Source organism: Corvus moneduloides, chromosome 6 (genome assembly GCF_009650955.1).
Source record: "Corvus moneduloides isolate bCorMon1 chromosome 6, bCorMon1.pri, whole genome shotgun sequence".
Taxonomy (NCBI): Eukaryota; Metazoa; Chordata; class Aves; order Passeriformes; family Corvidae; genus Corvus; species Corvus moneduloides.
The window spans coordinates 388,357-405,389 of record NC_045481.1 but is presented as its reverse complement, the minus strand read 5'-3'; the positions used below and the strand labels follow the sequence as shown (position 1 = coordinate 405,389).

General features: G+C 51.2%; 1 long non-coding RNA gene across 1 annotated transcript; it reads right to left on the bottom strand.

Moving 5' to 3' along the window:
* Positions 1-14,495: 14,495 nt before the first annotated feature.
* LOC116445760 lies at positions 14,496-16,831 on the bottom strand. Its single transcript, XR_004240875.1, has 2 exons — positions 16,794-16,831; positions 14,496-15,331 (listed from the first exon to the last, which is right to left on the bottom strand). It is a non-coding gene; the product is annotated as an uncharacterized LOC116445760 (long non-coding RNA).
* Positions 16,832-17,033: the final 202 nt, after the last annotated feature.

Sequence of the window (17,033 nt, the reverse complement as noted above, 5' to 3'; positions counted from 1 at the left end):
TCTGGCACCTGGGGCACCCCTGGCACCTGGGGCACCTCTGGCACCCACCTGCTCAGCCCTGTGGCCGCTGCTGTGGCCGGTGCCCGGCAGGGTCCGGGCTGCCCCCGGGAAGTCCAGGATGCCTCTGTAGTGTTCGTGGAGTGTGAGGTAACGTGGCACTGATCCTGAATCCAGGGATCCCATCAGCAGCCCGATTAACAGCTGCGTGTATTCCAGATGAAAGAAACACACTCTGGTGTGCTCGTGCTCGTTTGATTTCACAATGAGGCAGCTTTCTGAAAGCTTTTTTGAAATCCAACTGCATTTTAATGAGTTAGGGGTAGAAAAGCTCGCAGTGACAATTCCCAGGGGCCGGGGTTTCACCTCTCGCTGCGATGGAGAGCAGCTGGCACCGCTCGTGTGCTCGGCATGGCCACGGCGCTGCAGGGAATGAGCTGCGAGCAGAACACACACGCCTGGGACTGACGGGACACTTCCCACGTGCCTCGGGATAAACCTGCATTTCCTCCATACTTTCCCTCATGTTCTCTTCCCAGACAGACGGTTCTGGTGGCCAGTGCTCCCAGTCACAAATTGTCTGTGTTTGGTGAGTGTTTGTGCTCTGCCACTGGACCCTGGAGTGTCTCTTCCTGTAAATATCAAATGTTTTAGTGCTGGAGATTTTTACTGTGAGCGTGGGTTGGAAAGAAGAGACAAACAGGCAAACAAACAAAAAACAAGAACCCCAGAAGGAACTATTTTAACCTCTTGATGTGGGGTAGTTCATTAACCAGACAGGATTTCACTGTGTTTTTTATCCTCTCATTAGGTCTTCGTCAGCCCTCAAAAGCAGGCACAGCCACAGCACTGCTCCCCCTCACTGGTGCCATCCCTGCACACAGCAGGATAAAATCCCTTTTTTGTGCTGGGGCCTCCCAGCTCTGCCCTCGCTGTGCTCAGCTCCCGAGGCTCCATTCCACACCCCGTGTTTGCATTCCTGACCCCTGACTCCATGCATCAGAGAGCCGCAGAATATCCTGAGTGGGAAGGGACCCACAAGGACCATCCAGTCCAACTCCTGGCCCTGCACAGACACCCACAAAACTGGCCCTGCACAAACCCCCAAGAATCTCAGTACGTGCAGGTCACATGAGTTCCTGTGTGACTGTACTAGGATGAAATTAGGTGGCAATGTGATCTTTCACTAGGATGTTTAAAGGCTGGACTCCATAGCCTTGGAGGTCTTTTCCAACCTTAATGATTCTATGATTTTATGAAAAATTGTTCCATCCTGCGTCCCATAATATAACCTATCAACGGTTTGTAAGTGATTCTAAAGCAACCACAAAACTGATGAGCAATGAATCATCTGTCAGAGCGGGATCTGCGAGGTGGGGTCCCTCATGGAATACCTCGATGGCTCCCACCCCCTGGATCACTTGGGTCTCATAATCAGCCAATCTACTGAAAATAGCGAAGGCGTCTTTAAACCCACTCCTCCCCTTCCCTGCACATGATGATAACCTCTTCAATCCTTCCCACAGAATTCAGAACTCGAGTCTTTTATATTCTAGCTCGTGCCTCAGACCTCAAGGTTTTAGTAAAGCCAGTTTTCAAATAATTTCTTCTTTGTTGTTTCTTCCACAAAAATTTCCCGTCAGATACCTGGCTTGGTACATTGCAGCCAAAGGCTGTGCCAGGGGAGGTTTAGCTTAGATGCTGTGAAAAGTTTTTCATGGAAGGGGCTGTCAGCTTCCCAGGGCAGGGGTGGAGTCCCCATCCCTGGAATTGTTCAGAAAATGTGTGGATGTGGCACCTGGGGCCATGGGTTGGTGGTGACCATGGTGCTGGTGCTGGGTTGATGGTCGGGGTTGCTGATCTCAGAGGGCTTTCCCAACCTTAATCATTCTGCAGTTCTAAAAACATTTTTAAAAGTCATTTTACTTTTTTACCACACATTCGTCTTTTTTTTTTTTTTTTTGCCACAAACCCCGATGAACGTGGAACAGCTCTGCAGCTGCGGGACTGGCGTGGCACAGCTGCCACTGCTCCTTGGCCACAGACAGCCACGTGCTCCAGAGGGAACCCCGAGCTGTGTCTGGAAGTGCCCCACACCCCCTGTGCTGCAGGATGGCAGGGAGGCACAGCACCTGATGTGTCCATGGAGATGGCTTCTCCAGGCTGCCAGCGGCAGAGAAGTGGAGCCAGGTACGCTGTGTTCCGTGTTTTACGGAGCTCTGAACGCCTTTGAGTGATTCCCTGGGCTGTCAGCTGTTCCAGCTGGCATTTCACCTTCACTTGGTTGAAATGTCAAGGAGTCATTCACCTGTGGGTGGTGTGGAGGGCTCGCCTGGCAAAGAGACTTGAAAGCTCTGCCAAACTCTCTTCCTGATTATTTCAGGGAACGGTGATTTAGAACATCCAAGAAAAAGGGAAAACTTGAGATTTTATGAAAAAAATAAAACATGCAGGATGGGGGACCCTTATGGATACAGTCAGGATCTGATTCTAAAGAAAACTCGAGCGGTTTTGCTGTTGAACAGAGAATTGTAGCCTGGAATAGCAGCCAGGCCTCTTTCCTGGCCTTCCCAAGCTGCGCATTTTCACCTGGGCGAGCTAAGGCTGGCAATAATCATTTCAGAGCCAGTGAGAAATGTCTCAGCCTCTGCCAGCACCTACTGCCAGAGGTGTCAGGTGTAAATGGGAACTGCAATCTCTGCAACTGAGCTTGGATGGGGCAATGGGCCTGGGAGACCTGCAGCTCTGGGAGACAGAAGGGGCACTGGAGGGCCAGCCTTGGAGCTTAAATACACGGTCAGTGTGGGGCTGCAGCTCTGGAGCCAGGCTGGGAGAGCTGGGGGCCTTCACATGGAGAAGAGAAGGATCCAAGGAGACCCCAGAGCCCCTTGCAGAGCCTAAAGGGGCTCCAGGAGAGCTGGAGAGGGACTGAGGACAAGGCATGGAGGGACAGGAGCCAGGGAATGGCTTCCCAGTGCCAGAGGGCAGGGCTGGATGGGAGATTGGGAATTGGGAATTGCTGGCTGGGAGGGTGGGCAGGGGCTGGGCTGGAATTGCCAGAGCAGCTGTCCCAGGCCAGGCTGGACACTGGGGCTGGGAGCAGCCTGGGACAGTGGGAGGTGTCCCAAGGGGTGGAATGGGATGGGCTTTGAATGTCCCTTCCAATCCAAACGATTCTGGGCTTCTGGGATTCTACACCAGCACTGGACATGCCCTAGTAGGAGACTGTGAGTTATGGGTACGTGAGGTGGCACTGATAGCTCGGCTCATTCCCAGATCTCTGCCCCATCAGGTGCTCAGTGGACGCCTTCCGGAGTAATTGAAGTCCTTAAGCGCAATTCTGCCTGAGCAAACAGAGCCCTGACCCGGCTAATCCCGTGCCGTGGGTGTGTGTTAGCAACAGCTAATGAGGAGGGAGCAGCTGGAACGAGCCCGGGCTGTGTTTGGTCACAGCTCTTCAGGTCTGAGAGGAAAAATCAATGTGGGACTGAAATACCAGCTCAGGCTCCACATGCACGGGGGCTGCGAGGAGATGGATGGGCTGGTGTCACTGTGCTTCCAGAGGCTCCTCCAGCAGCTCTGGCAGCAGAGGCACTTTGTTGCACGGAGTAGAAAAATGGGAAAATCCATTGATTTTTGTCCATTACATGACTCCTTGAAACAACACAGTGGTGAAGTACAAGTGCAGCATTCATCGAGTAAGTTCTTGTCAAATGAGTGAATGGAAGCCCCCAGACAGTTCCTCCTCAACATGTCAAGTGCTTCAAAGTCCTCCAAATGCTAAAGGCAGCAAACCTTTGTTGAGTGTTAAGCTGAGCTGTCCCCTGCCCATGTTTATTTTCCTCAAGCAAGAGTAGAAAAATAAATTTAAAGAAGGGACACCCACATCATTAGGCTTCCAAGTCCCCAGGACCCCCTGAGACTCTGAAACTTTGTCACTCTTGCTGCAAAGAGGTAGGAGTGATTCACTGACCTAATGGACCTATTTTTTAATTTTTCCTTTGGCTTGTTTAGGAATTTGGAGGTAGGGAAACCAGAGTAAATTGGAATTTGTAGGTGTATGTATTATACAAAAGTATGAAGTAGGATATTTATGGAAATACAACTTGCTGTAAAGCAATGTAGAGATATGTAAGGGATTTGTGTGTGTGAAGTTCAAATCCCCCCAGAGACAGTTCAGAGCAGGCGTATCTGTCCAGAAATACCTTCATGGAGAATCCCTCCATGGAAGCTCAAACAACCTTAGAATCATATCCTCGCCCAGGCAGGGGAATGGCTGCCCCGAGGAGAAGCCAGTGCTGCTGGTGTCCTGTCCTCCCGCCACTGCTCCTGCTCAGTGTCCTGCTCCTGGCTGGTCAGAACAGTCACAAAAACCAGCTTACCCAGGGCTTCCTCGCCTGGCAGAGCAGCACTGACACAAAAGTGGCCTCACCATTTCCCCCTCCTTTTACAACTTTTCCTCCTCACAGGCTCCACTGCCTGCGGTGCACACGGGAAACTGTCCTGAGGAAAAGTTACAGGGGAGAGGGAAAGCAGGTGCTTGGAGGTGAAACAGGGCAGGAGGAAGGCAAAGAGGAGCTGCTTCAGGGAGGGCTGTGATGTACTTTTGGGAAGGCCAGCTGGGTTTCTTTCAGCACACTTTTGGTTTCACTCAGGATGATTTTTGCTCATGACTCTCTCAGCTGCTGATAGATGGGAATGCTGTTGTTCAGAAATCTGTATCAGTAACTACATAAACTCTGGTTTGCCCTAAAATCATATTGGTTCCTTGGCCTGAACAATTTAATGCAGCAGCAGGTTCCCCCAGCAAACTGCAGAGACTGCAAAACAGAGTCTGAATTTCGTGGCTGCTCTTCTGGCCTCTGACACCTCCCTTCAACCACCACATGTTTTAATCACTCCTACCGCATTCTCCTGCTCCTTGTCTCCTCTGGCTCTCTGCTCAGAGGAGAAATATTTTGTGATTGTTTCCAGTTTTCATGTTTGCTGTTGCTCTGGGGCCTTTACATCGTGGGCTGTGTCCAGGTTCTGCCAGGGACTCGCTGCCCTTGAGGACCTGCAGAGTGAACCCAAGAGCAGCACACAGGGCTGGTGCTGACCCACCTGGCCAGAGCATGGAGGGCAGGCCACAGGCACAGAGAAGGGCTGAATGAGTTAGCCCCTTCCAGAGCCTAAGGGGCTCCAGGAGAGCCTGGAGAGAGACTTTGGACAAGGGTCTGCACCTGGTCTAGTGGAAGATGTCCCTGCCCATGGAACGGGGTGGAACGAGATGAACTTGAGGGCCCTTCCAATCCAAACCATTCTGGGATTCTCTGATTCTGTGATTTGGCAGGGTAAGAAAAACCAGGCACCCACCAGAGGAGGAATTGGTAGGCTGTCAAGAATATCCTGGTAGAGGAATGAGATCTTGAGGAAAGAAGAAACTGAAGTGATTTGAGCTACTTGATTAGCACACCAAGAACTGCATGTGTGCTTCCAGAACATGGCAAGAGCAGGCAGCACAGCCAGTTCCCATGGGCGGGGATTGTGCGGGCAGATCCCTGCCCCTCTGGAGATTGATACTGTCAGTTCTGTTAATGCCTAAAGCAGAGGTCCTCTGACCCCCGGCAGTGCCTGTGACCAGCGCAGGGAGCCGTCCGCCCCATCTCCACACACAGCATCAGTTGAAGGTAGCTGCACTGTGTGTATTCCTGACAAGTCTCCAGCAATTCCCATGGAAATGCCATCTCAATTAAATCTGTAAGCCACACTAGACTGGCAGTGGCTGGATCCAAACGTTAATCACAGACTGTTTGTTATTGTGTAAGGGCAGAGCAACTGATGTCATGTACCTGGAGCTGTGCAAGGCCTCTGGCACTGTCCCATGCGGTGTCCTGCTCTCTGCCCTGGAGACACATGGACTTGGCAGATGGAACACTCCATGGGTAAGGAACTGGCTGGATGGTCACACTCCAAGGGTTGTGACCCATGGCTCCGTGTTCACGTGGAGTGACGTTCCTTTGGGGTCGGGATTGGGCCTGGCTCAGCAGGGACAGGCAGCCACGGCACACTCAGGCTCTGCTCAGCTCACCAGAACCATCCCCTCATGCTGTGCTTCGAGCTGCCTGTCACAGGCCGGCCTTCCAGGGTCACCAGGGGAGCAGGAGGGCCACTGAGCGAGGGAGGCACCCGCAGTCCACCGGGGACCCTCTGTGGCTCGTGAAGGACACCTGGGCTGCCCTGGCTCCCAGAGAGGGGGTCCCTGCACTGTCTGTGCCTCGCAAGGTGCTGCAGTGCCAGGGTGGGTGCCAGGAGCCCCAGTAGGGGCCCAAGGGGTCCCACGCTGGCCCTGGGCCGCCTGGGAGCGCAGCTCAGCCGCTGCCTCGGCACTCACACCCCATGAAATCACTGCTGCCTCTGCTCGGGAACAGACACAAGTCAGCACTTTCTCCACCACGCTGCACGGTAATTTTCCTCATCCTGCCTATATTTAACTTTTCCCCTTGGACTGAAATGTGGTTACAAAAAATTTCTGTCAGCTGGAAAGAAGGAACAATGCCTGGCTCAGCGCCTGTGCTCAGCAGTGAGGAGTCTGCAATTACAGACCAAAAAACACAACAAAACAAAAAAAGCCCCAAAACACCAGTAACAAAAACAAAGCAAAAATCTTTTTCCAATTTCTCTGAGCTTCTTCCTTGCAGTTGTTTCTTCTGACAAGGATCAGCAATATAAGAGGGAAGGAGAGTTCAGAGTAGAGAGCAATAAGAAGTAACATAAAGAAAATCAAAATCCTGAGGTCTATTTTGCCTGCCAGAGCATCTACTGTCGCAACATGATTGCAGAGAGGCAGCATCCAAGTGCATCCAAGTGTCCTGAAGGAGACTGACTCTCATTTGAGGTTTCAAATCACCCACCCCTCTCCCACTCCCTCCTGCCAGACCAGCTGTGTGAGTGCCCGAGTGAGGCACCCCGGAGTTCCCACCAGACCGGGCTCCAGGATGGGCTGGGGGCTGCCTGGGAAGAGCCTCTGCTGGAACAGCCCACCTGTGGCACCACAGCCCCAGCCTGGCCCGGGGTGACACCTCCTCTGCCTGCCCCAACCACCGCACACAACCCACATCCCACCTGGGGCATCCCAAATGGAGTCACAACCGGCACTGGTGGCTGTTGACACCAAGCAGGGATTTGGCAGTTTGATTGTCAGTGCCACAGAGGTTCAGCAAGCTCTGGTGGTCAGGGACACTCAATTGTTTACTGGTTTTTTTCTTCCCATTTGAATTTCTCATCCACATCTCTCTGGTATTTTAGACCAAACCCTTACCCAAAGTCCTGGAACTGGCTGGCTAGTGCTACATGGGATTTTAGTCTCTGTCTCCTCTTTTAAAATCTGGTTAAATTGATTATTTATGCTTAGTAAAGGGAGATTTAGATCCCATGAAACATTAATGTGTGAGGGAAGAAGGAGCTGTTTAATGAGAGCAAAGCCGGGCACAGGGAGCCGAGAGGTCCCTCCACAGGGGAGCGAGAGTGGGGCTGGGCTCTGCAAAGCTCTTGGCTTGAGCCGTTTAAGCTTCAAAACCTACAAGTCTGGTTAAAAAAAGAATGAAAGGGGAAACTAAATAGAATCAAGTAAGTTGATTCTCAGCCGGCTGGGCCATGCAAGCACAGCAGCTCGTCAGAAGCATTAATCCCAGCTGGAGGCCTGGGGACTTCAGCCTGATCCAGTACCCAGCACCAGGTCACGGCCGGATGAACTCCTGACATTTCTACCTCCTGTGAAACCGACTCGATGGCAATGAGGCCAGAGTGTGCTGAAGGGAAAGGAAAGCACTTTAATGATGTGCTTTTATTTAGCAAGGCACTGCTCCAGTTGGAGTAGAAGTTCCATGACAGTATGAGCAGGTATTTTAATTACAAGAAACGGTATCAATAATTAAGACACAAATGCTTTTAGGTACCATTACACTGAGGATCCAGAGCAAACCAGCAGCTGGAGAGATGGCAAAACAAACTCAGATTATTGCATACCCAGCTCTGCTCAGCAATCAGAACAGAACCAGACAGAGCCACAAACCCAAAGCGTGTTGGGTTCTGCCAGGCAGGGGTGGCACAGCCCCTTCTCCTGCCAGTCCCTGGCACTGCTCGGGATCAGAGGGCTGGCAGTGATGGACAGCCAGACACTTCTCAGGAGCACTGGCCAGCAGCTCCACTGCTGCCTGAAACCATCTGAAAACCTTTGGGTGGCCCTGCTTTCCATGCCCTGCCCTGGGGGTCTCCATGTCCCCCACACAAGTGTCCATCACAGCTTTGGCACCAGTGCCACCCCCGTGGCAGAGGAGGTCAGAACAGCTGGTCCCACGGGTTCCTTTGGCCTCAGAGCCTTTGTACCATGGAAGATGCTGCAGGTGCATCCACCAGATCATCCAGGCATGCAACTTGCTCTGTCCCAGCCTCCTGGCACCACTGGCTGCCTTTCCCCATGTTCCTCAGAAAAGGCAGCGAAAAGCCTTCAACTGTTGAGCCCTTGGGTCTTCAAGGAAACTTCAAGAAGAATTTTTTTCATGGAAAGGGTGCTCAAGCCTTGGCAGGGGCTGCCCAGGGAGCTTTGGAGTGCCCATCCCTGGAGGTGTCCAAGGAAGGGCCGGAGCTGGCACTCAGAGCTCTGGGCTGGGGACAAGGATCAGTCACAGCTTGGACTCAATGGGCTGGGAGGGCTTTTCCAGCCTCAGAGATTCTGGGATTCAGTGATTCCTCCTGGCCTTCAGCAGGAACATGGGCTGTGCCCAGGGGCATCCTGAGGAAGAGCCATCCCACAGTGCCGCCACCAGCTCGGCCCCAGTGAACCTCCTCCAGTGATTTGGGGGCGTTGGTTTTTTTCATACCTGCACAGTTTTTCTGCATGAAACTAAGTTAGATCCCCACTACAATTGGTGTTTGAGCTCGGTTATTAATTATAGCACCAGCTCCAATCACACTCATTAGCTGAATGAGCAATAACATGCATTAAGCCTCTATCTGTTGATAATATTCTCCAATGGATCCGGGATGTGTCATTTGACACTGATAAACTAGGCAATATTATGAGCTGAATGTCTTAAACGCTACACAGATGGGGAATATATTAATTTAAGAAAATGTTATTAAGTGTTTAAGGAGTGTAATTATGAGCAGCCTTCTCATTTGACACCTGTGTGCAGTCTTTCCTTGAGAGATAAAGACAGAGCAATGAGAACTGGAAACCAGCCTTCAATTCTCTCAGTTTTTTTCTCTTTTTAACTTCCTGCCAAATTAATTACTTTCAAGACACAACCAATATTGTAAAGAAGTTTTGACTGAAAACAATACCAGTGTGCAGCCCACAGAAATCTTCTTTTTAATACATTTATTTGGCAATACAAGACAATTTCTGAGAAACAGCAGCTCTGCAGCATGTGACAGGGACAAGTTGCCCACGAGCCGGCAAAGTTCCCGGCAGCACAGACAGCCACCAGCCTGGGGCTGTGCCAGGGCACCCGGCCAGCCCTGGTCAGCTGCAGAATTCACTGGAATTGGTGGGGAGAGCAGGGAAAATTAATCTTATTATATTGTAAACAGTTCAAAGTTAATTGTTGAATTCCAAATTGAAGAAGAGAAGGCTCCAGGGAGACCTCAGAGCCCCTTCCAGTGCCTAAAACGGCTTCAAGAGAGCAGGAGAGGGAAGAGGGCCCTTTGGAAGAGGGCCTGGACTGCCAGGACAAGGGGGAATGGCTTCCCACTGCCAGAGGGCAGGGCTGGGTGGGAGATTGGGAATTGGGAATTGCTGGCTGGGAGGCCCTGGGTGCCCAGAGCAGCTGTGGCTGCCCCTGGATCCCTGGCAGTGCCCAAGGCCAGGCTGGACACTGGGGCTTGGAGCAGCCTGGGACAGTGGGAGGTGTCCCTGCCATGGCAGGGCTGGCACTGGGGGGCTCTGAGGTCCCTCCAACCCAGAGTGTTCTGTGGTTCTCTGAAATTGCTCACTGGATGGAGTGGGACAGGCATTCCCTGAAGGTGTTGTCACGATGGAAAATGAGTGTGGGATGAATCTGTCTTGGTGACAGCGCCTGGATGAGCAGGGTCCGGTGACTCTGCAAAGCCTGAAGGCTGGCAATATGCCAACAGTGTGCCTGGGCAGTGCCCAGGGCATGTTCCACATCTCTCCTGAAGGAAGCAGCTGCCTTGCACCATCCCTGCTCCTCCTGGGCCTCCCACAGCACCCCACGGAGCCAGCTGTGGGAAGAACTGGAAGACCTCACTGCAGATACCCAGTGCCTCTGTGAAAATGAATTAATTAAGATACCTGCAGCACAGCCCCATCTCCTCAGCCCCAGAATGATGGTTTGGCAGTGCTGGACACGTGGTGGCTGCCTGGCACGGCAGGATCCCGGCACTGGCACACACAGATGCTGAGGAGCCCTTGTGAGGCTGCGCGTGGGATCTGCCCAGAGCTGCCGCTGCTCAGCAGAGGGAACGACGACAGCACAAACCCGGGCGGGGTGGAAGGACACGGAGCCGCATTCCATGGGGAGCTGCTGGCTGCTGGATGCCCAGCTCTCACGGCCGGGATGCCAACATCCATTGAGCTCAAATAGGATCGTGGCCCCGCTGGGCTCCCGAGGAGCTCGAGAGGAGATCCATGTTCACAGCAAAGTCTTCTGTAAACGGGACAAGCATTTTGTGGAAACTGGCAGCCAGGACATGTTCCCTGTAATGCTGCTGCACAAATCCTTGGAGGAATTTCGTCTGGAATAATGTATGAACCTGCACAGGGGGAAAAATCAGATGGAAACTGATGACAGCTGGTTAAAAAATGACAAGAGAAGGGATGGAGTATTTTACAAGGGATAGGAAAAAGTTTCTGTTTAACACAGAAAAAGTGCTTGAATTAAGGATTTGACTGACAGCTGTGAAGACACCAGGAACAGTGATGAGGAGAAGGACAGAACTGTTGGAGCAAGGAGGGCAACTGAGAGGAAAAACCCCAAAGAGCCATAGGCAGAAGTTCAGACTGTAGCTCCCTAGAAACGGGATGTTTTCATGCTCACAGAGTTGCATTCTGCAGTCAGCACCAGGACTGCTTGACCTAAGGATGCACCCAAGGTCCTCTGCCCAAACTGTTTCCTTTATAAGAATCTAGGCTAAAATTGGTAGATTTTGGAAGCTGTTTATAGCTTTCCACAGAAAAACCCTATCCTTGGCACATTCGTTTTCAATGCAATGTTCTCTTTCATGTTAAGATTCATAAATATCAGTAAAGCTTTTATAATGGTGCCTGTTACCATTGTTAAAAATAAACTGCTAGTTTAAAAACAGAAAATAAATTTATATATTTAATAGCACCTAATTATCACTATAAATGTCCCTTATCGTTTTTATTAGCTCATTTGGAGCCCTGTGTTTCCCTGCTCTGTTTTCTAAGCAGCAAGAGGAGGTTCAGTGTGTCCCTTGCTGAGGTGAGCTGAGGCTCTGCCCTGCACATCCTTGCTGCAGGAGCCTGCCAGCATCCCTGGGAATCCTCCCGCTGTGAAGGACACAGACCTTCAGCACCTGGCTTTAATTTACACACGGGAGAATCTCCCTGTGTTTGACAAACACCAACCCCCAGGTTCTCCTCCAGCGGGCAATTCCATTTATAGCACATCCAAAACCAGGGGGGAAATGGAGTTCAGGATTTCATTCCACTGGAACAGTTAAAAGGTAACAAATACTGAGTTAATTTATAGGCTTGATTTTGCAGTCAAGGGTGCTGAGCCCTGCCATTCTTTCTTTGTCCTTGGTGAATAATGATGGGCAAGTAGAGGGGGCACAAGGACATTTTAACCCTGGACTTCATAGCAGCTGCTATTCAACACCAGTGGTTTCTTCATTTTTTCTCCTTATTTGTGTTTCAAACCCATCCTCTATGAAATAAACCACAAAAGAGTCAACATTTCAGCCTTTCCCTCTCCCAGGTGTTAATGGAAAACAGAAACACTTGGGATGTGCATTTCAATTGGAACAAGCGACACGATTTTTGTCAAGCTACTTCTTGTCAAGCACATAAATAAACATGTGCATAGGGAAAAGGTTCAATATTTCAACACTGGTTTCTTTTTGCAATCTTCAAGATGCAAGTCCACAACATTTCTGTCAGGAAATTTAGGTGGGAGGATATTGGAAGTATGAAAAATGTGCACTTTCTGAAAAATGCGTCATAGTCAAAATCTCAGGGTTTCAAGGAAACCATCATGTCACCTAACAGCCCTCAGTTCCTTTGGAACTTCGGGAAAACAATCCAAAGCCAAATCATTCCCAAAATCCTGCTTCTCCAAACCGAGTACAGCAGCCCCTTGCCCCAGACCTCCCCGTTCGCGGCAGTGGCCCAGCTCGGGAGCCCTGGCTGCTCTGTGCCAGCAGCACTGCAGAGCAGCAAAGCAGCCGAAACCCAGACTCCGGCAGCAAAGCCCCCGAGGGCTTTCGTCAGCTCCGCCGCTCACGTCGCTGCTCGGCCTCTGCAGAGCAATTCTTTACACAGACAGCCCCGAGGATGAACCGGCCACTGCTCGGCTCGCCCCGATCGATTTGTGTTTCCTCTCAAGGAACTAGTAGCTGAAATACAAATTCAGGCTGAATAAAACATGAAAAAAAAAAAAAAAAAAAACTTTAAAAACTGCCACTGAAGCATGGAAACCTCTTTTCTTGCTGAATTATGTTGGCAAAGTAGTGAGAGGACTGCTCTGGCTCCCAGCTTGCCCACGCACGGTGTCACCCCGCGGGCAAACCCCGCGGTGCCCGGCGCTCGCCAAGGCGTGGGGCGAGCGGGAGGGACACGGGCAGCAGCTGCTGGGTGCCCGGGCTGGTCACTGAGCCCCTTCCCCACACAGCCCGCACTGCCCGGGGCCCGGCAGGGCTCTGAAAGGTCACCCCAGCGCCCCGCGGGTGCTGCGAGGGTCCCTCTGCGCCTGACACTCGAGCCCCTCTGCACCCCGGGCTCACGAGCACAGGGTGCCGTGGACTGCCGGACACAGCCCCGCACACTCAGTATCTCTCATCTTGCGATGAGCAGCTGCTGGGCTGTGCTACAAACTCCTGTCAGAGCCAGAAGGTCCCCCTGAGCCTCCTTTTCTCCGCTCTGAGCCGATCCCCGTCTCCCTCAGCCGCTCCCTTTATGATTTCCTCTCTGCACTCTTCACTGAACACCTCTAGCACCTCTCCAAACCATCTCGGGCGTGGTCCAGAGCATCCCGTGCTGGCGAATCCGCCGCAGGCAGTGAGGTGCTGGGCAGGACTCAGAGCAGGCAGCACGGAGTGTACACAAGGATACCGAGCTAAAGGCAACAGCACTGAAATAAATGGCAGGAGCAATTGCTCTACTTTATTAGATGCTGACAAGAGAGCATAAATCCCTATCTGCAAAAATCGGTTATGTGCATTTGGACAACTGAATAAGGAGGTCTGAAATATTGTTCTATTTACTTTCACGGCACAGAACCAAGACACTCTTTGTTGCCTCATAAAATGCAGCACAGTGAAGTTAATACCTCTTTGCCAGCAGCTTTTTGCTCCCTCTTGCCAGGGACAGCCTCCGTTTGCGAGACTGCTCCATCAATCCGGAACCCGCAAGACCTCGGGTTTATGGATGCGTTTCCTTGATCCAGGGCTGAAATAAATGCAGATGATGTGTCTCGCTGCCTGATACCAGCACGCCAAGGGCACAGAGGTCACTCCAAACCCCTGACCTGCCCTGCTGACTGCTCCTGCCCCAGAACAGCACGAGGGGAGTGCTGGAAGGCAGAGGGGCTGGAAGGGAGAGGGGCTGGGGTGCTGGACATGTCCTGGGTGGGGCATGGGGCAGAGGAGGCTTCACCCACGGGGGCTCAGGTGGGAAAAAGTTCACCCACATTTGTGGTTGTTCAGCCTGGAGCAAAGGAGGCTCAGGGGGGACCTTGTGGCTCTGCACAAGTCCCTGACAGGAGGGGGCAGCCGGGGGGGTCGGGCTCTGCTGGCAGGGAACAGGGACAGGAGGAGAGGGAACGGCCTCAGGCTGGGCCAGGGCAGGCTCAGGGTGGACAGCAGCAGGAATTTCCCCATGGAAAGGGTGCTCAGGCCTTGGCAGGGGCTGCCCAGGGAGCTTTGGAGTGCCCATCCCTGGAGGTGTCCCAGGAATTCCTGGAGGTGGCACTCAGCTCTGGGCTGGGGACAAGGTGGGCATCGGGCACAGCTGGGACTCCATGGGCTGGGAGGGCTTTTCCAACCTCAGGGATTCAGTGATTCTGTGATTTTTGCCCTCCCAGCATCGCTGGCAATTGCACCTTCACTGCAGCACAGAGATAAGTGGCAGAGGCTGCAGTGCTGTGTGCTCTGGATTTGGTCCCTGCCTATCTTTGTTTTTCAACCCAGTTATTCAACACAGTTATTTTTGGGAAGCCCTTGGGACAGATTCAGGCTGCAAATTCAACAGTAGAGTCACACAAACGTGTCCCACTTGTCTCACCCGGGAGCCAGCATCGAGGAGCACTCGCGTGTTACTCAGAATCAATGATTTATTCAGCATAAGTGATTTATTTTATTCTGCTCCTTTAATAGCCAAAAGCAAAACTTTCTGTCTTCAGAGGTACTCAGCTCAGTGGTGGGGTTGGTTTTTTTTCAAATACAAATAATCCCAAAGTGTTGCTTGCTGACAGCAGACAGGACATGGTGGATAATGCTCCCTTCATTCCACAGACAATCAAAGGTGCCCAAATTTGTTTTCCAAGCGCTTCATGCAAGGTGATGTTCTCTCACATTTCCTTGGTATGCAAACATTAAATAGCAGGAACTCGGCAAATTAAAATATTTATGAAGTTTCAACTCTGAAATGGAAAGCAGGTATGCCTTTTTGCTGTACCTTTAGGAAAATACTCAAGCTGATCCAGACGTTATGTGAGGAATTGAGCTTCTGCTGCCAGCTCTGTCCCTCCATCCAGGCACAAAGCTCCCGTAGTTCTTACACTGAATTTTGTAAACCTTCACTCATCAGTTTTCATTGATTCTTGTGGGCACAAAGCATAGCCAGCACTTCCCAAACCTCCAAATTGCTACCTCATTAGCAGCTCAGCATGATGTGCCTTGTGCATACCAAATGAGGTGGTATGCCTGTGCATCACACTTCCTCTCCATAAATTTCCATAGAAACATTCAAAGCACAGTTATGTTTTTGGTTGATTTTCTCCGTTGTTGTCTGTCCCCACTTGTTACAGTAGCCAGGTGATTAAAGGGTGCCCACATTCCTAATTTTTCTTTTCAGCTGAGTTCCAGCAGTGTCAGATCTTCAAGCACAACTGACAAACAGGGAGAGTCCATGGAAGGTGGCAAAGACAGGCTAAAAAAAACAAAAGAATGGAATTTTCTTAATTAAAATGCTACCCCTGAGATGATGGCGGGACCACCGCAGGGATGAAATCCTTCAGCTCCGTTTTCAAGGCTTGGAAGCTGTGCAAGGGCTCAGGGTCACACACTTCGGGTTATGGTGCATGGTAGAGAAGACGCCCACAGCAGGAAATGTCTAAAACTGGCTTTTTTTGGTTTATTATGATCCAGAACTCAGTCTGACTTCCTCCTAGACATGTTTTCCCAGTGAGGTGAGACTGGCACCTTATTTTAGACAGCAGAACGGAAGCTCCAGAGAGGATCCAGCATGGAACAATGAGTGAGGGGAGAAGGGCTGGGCAAATATGGGATTCTTTTTAGGGGGAATGTTGGTGTCCAGCAGGCATTGACTCACCACCAGCGAATCACTAACAGGCCCACTTCTCCAGGCAGAGAAATTTGCTACAGCTCCTGGATTTCTCCCTGTGTACCTCAGGAAAACACAAACCCCCTCATTAAATTAGGAAAACTCGTAGGTGCTACTGGAAAAGAGCATTTATCAGAGTGACTGTAGTGGTTTGGTCCAAAATACTCATTACTGTTTATCTGCTGTGAGATAAGAATTAGGAGAAAAGCAAAGCAGGCACCAAACTTGAAAGAATATAAAGAAGTTTATTAACAGACCTAAAAGAGGGGAAAAAAAAATTATACCACCTTCAGAACTCTCCTCCTCCCCCCACCTTCCTCCCTTCTCCCACTGACAATGTAAAAAGACAACCCTTGAGATGTTCAGTCTGTTTACCACTTCTATAATAACCTCGTTCAGTCCATTTAGAAAGAGAAGTCTCTTCTTGCTCATGCTATGAAGACATTATCACAACGAGACAGCCGCCCACTTCCAAATATTGTTCAGTCCATTTAGGAAGGGGAGTCTCTCTGCCTGCGTGTGAGTCCTTTCCCCCGACTTGCAGCTTTTCCTGCAACTGCTTTCGAGGGTCCACTCTTGAAGTTTTTTGGGGTACAGTTTTAAGGTTGAGCCGTTCAGAAACAAAAACAGAGGCCCTTCTCCTTCCCTGGGAGCAAAGGGTCTTCATCATCTTCATCGTTAGGACTATCTCTGGGAGCATCTCTAGGGACTGAGGTTTTCTCCTTTCCCATTTGGAGCAAAAGTCCTCATCTGGTTCATCTCTAGGGACTGAGATTTTCTCCTTTCCCGTTTGGAGCAAAAGTCCTCATCTGGTTCATTTCTCCCTGTCCAAACTTCTCATGGAATTACAGCTGCGTCAGCATCTGCCTATCTCAGCGCAGGTGCTTTTGCTTACGAGCTGAACACTCCACCCCCCATATCTTCATGAAATTACAACAGGATACTCTGATATATCATAGCTTCACAAGAGAATTTCAGCTTTAAGCATCTCCTCTTTCTCTTCCCTCAGGTTTTCAGCTCTTCACAGCAATAAAAGGGTTAATCTCACCTCAGCCTTGCAGCTTTGCAGCTGGAATGTTGAATTTTTCTTATCGAAGTGGAGAGGGGGGAGAGCCGAGCCGCTCCGGCTGCCCACGGCAAGGCAGTGGGGGGGGTTCCACGGCTGGAACAGGTCCATCGGCTCCAGGATGGCCGTGGCCCGGCCCGGCCTGGCCCAAGCAGGGCCTGGCTGGGCCCGCTGGCCCCCACTCGGGGCCCGCAGCCACCTGCCCCAGCGCCAGAAACGAGA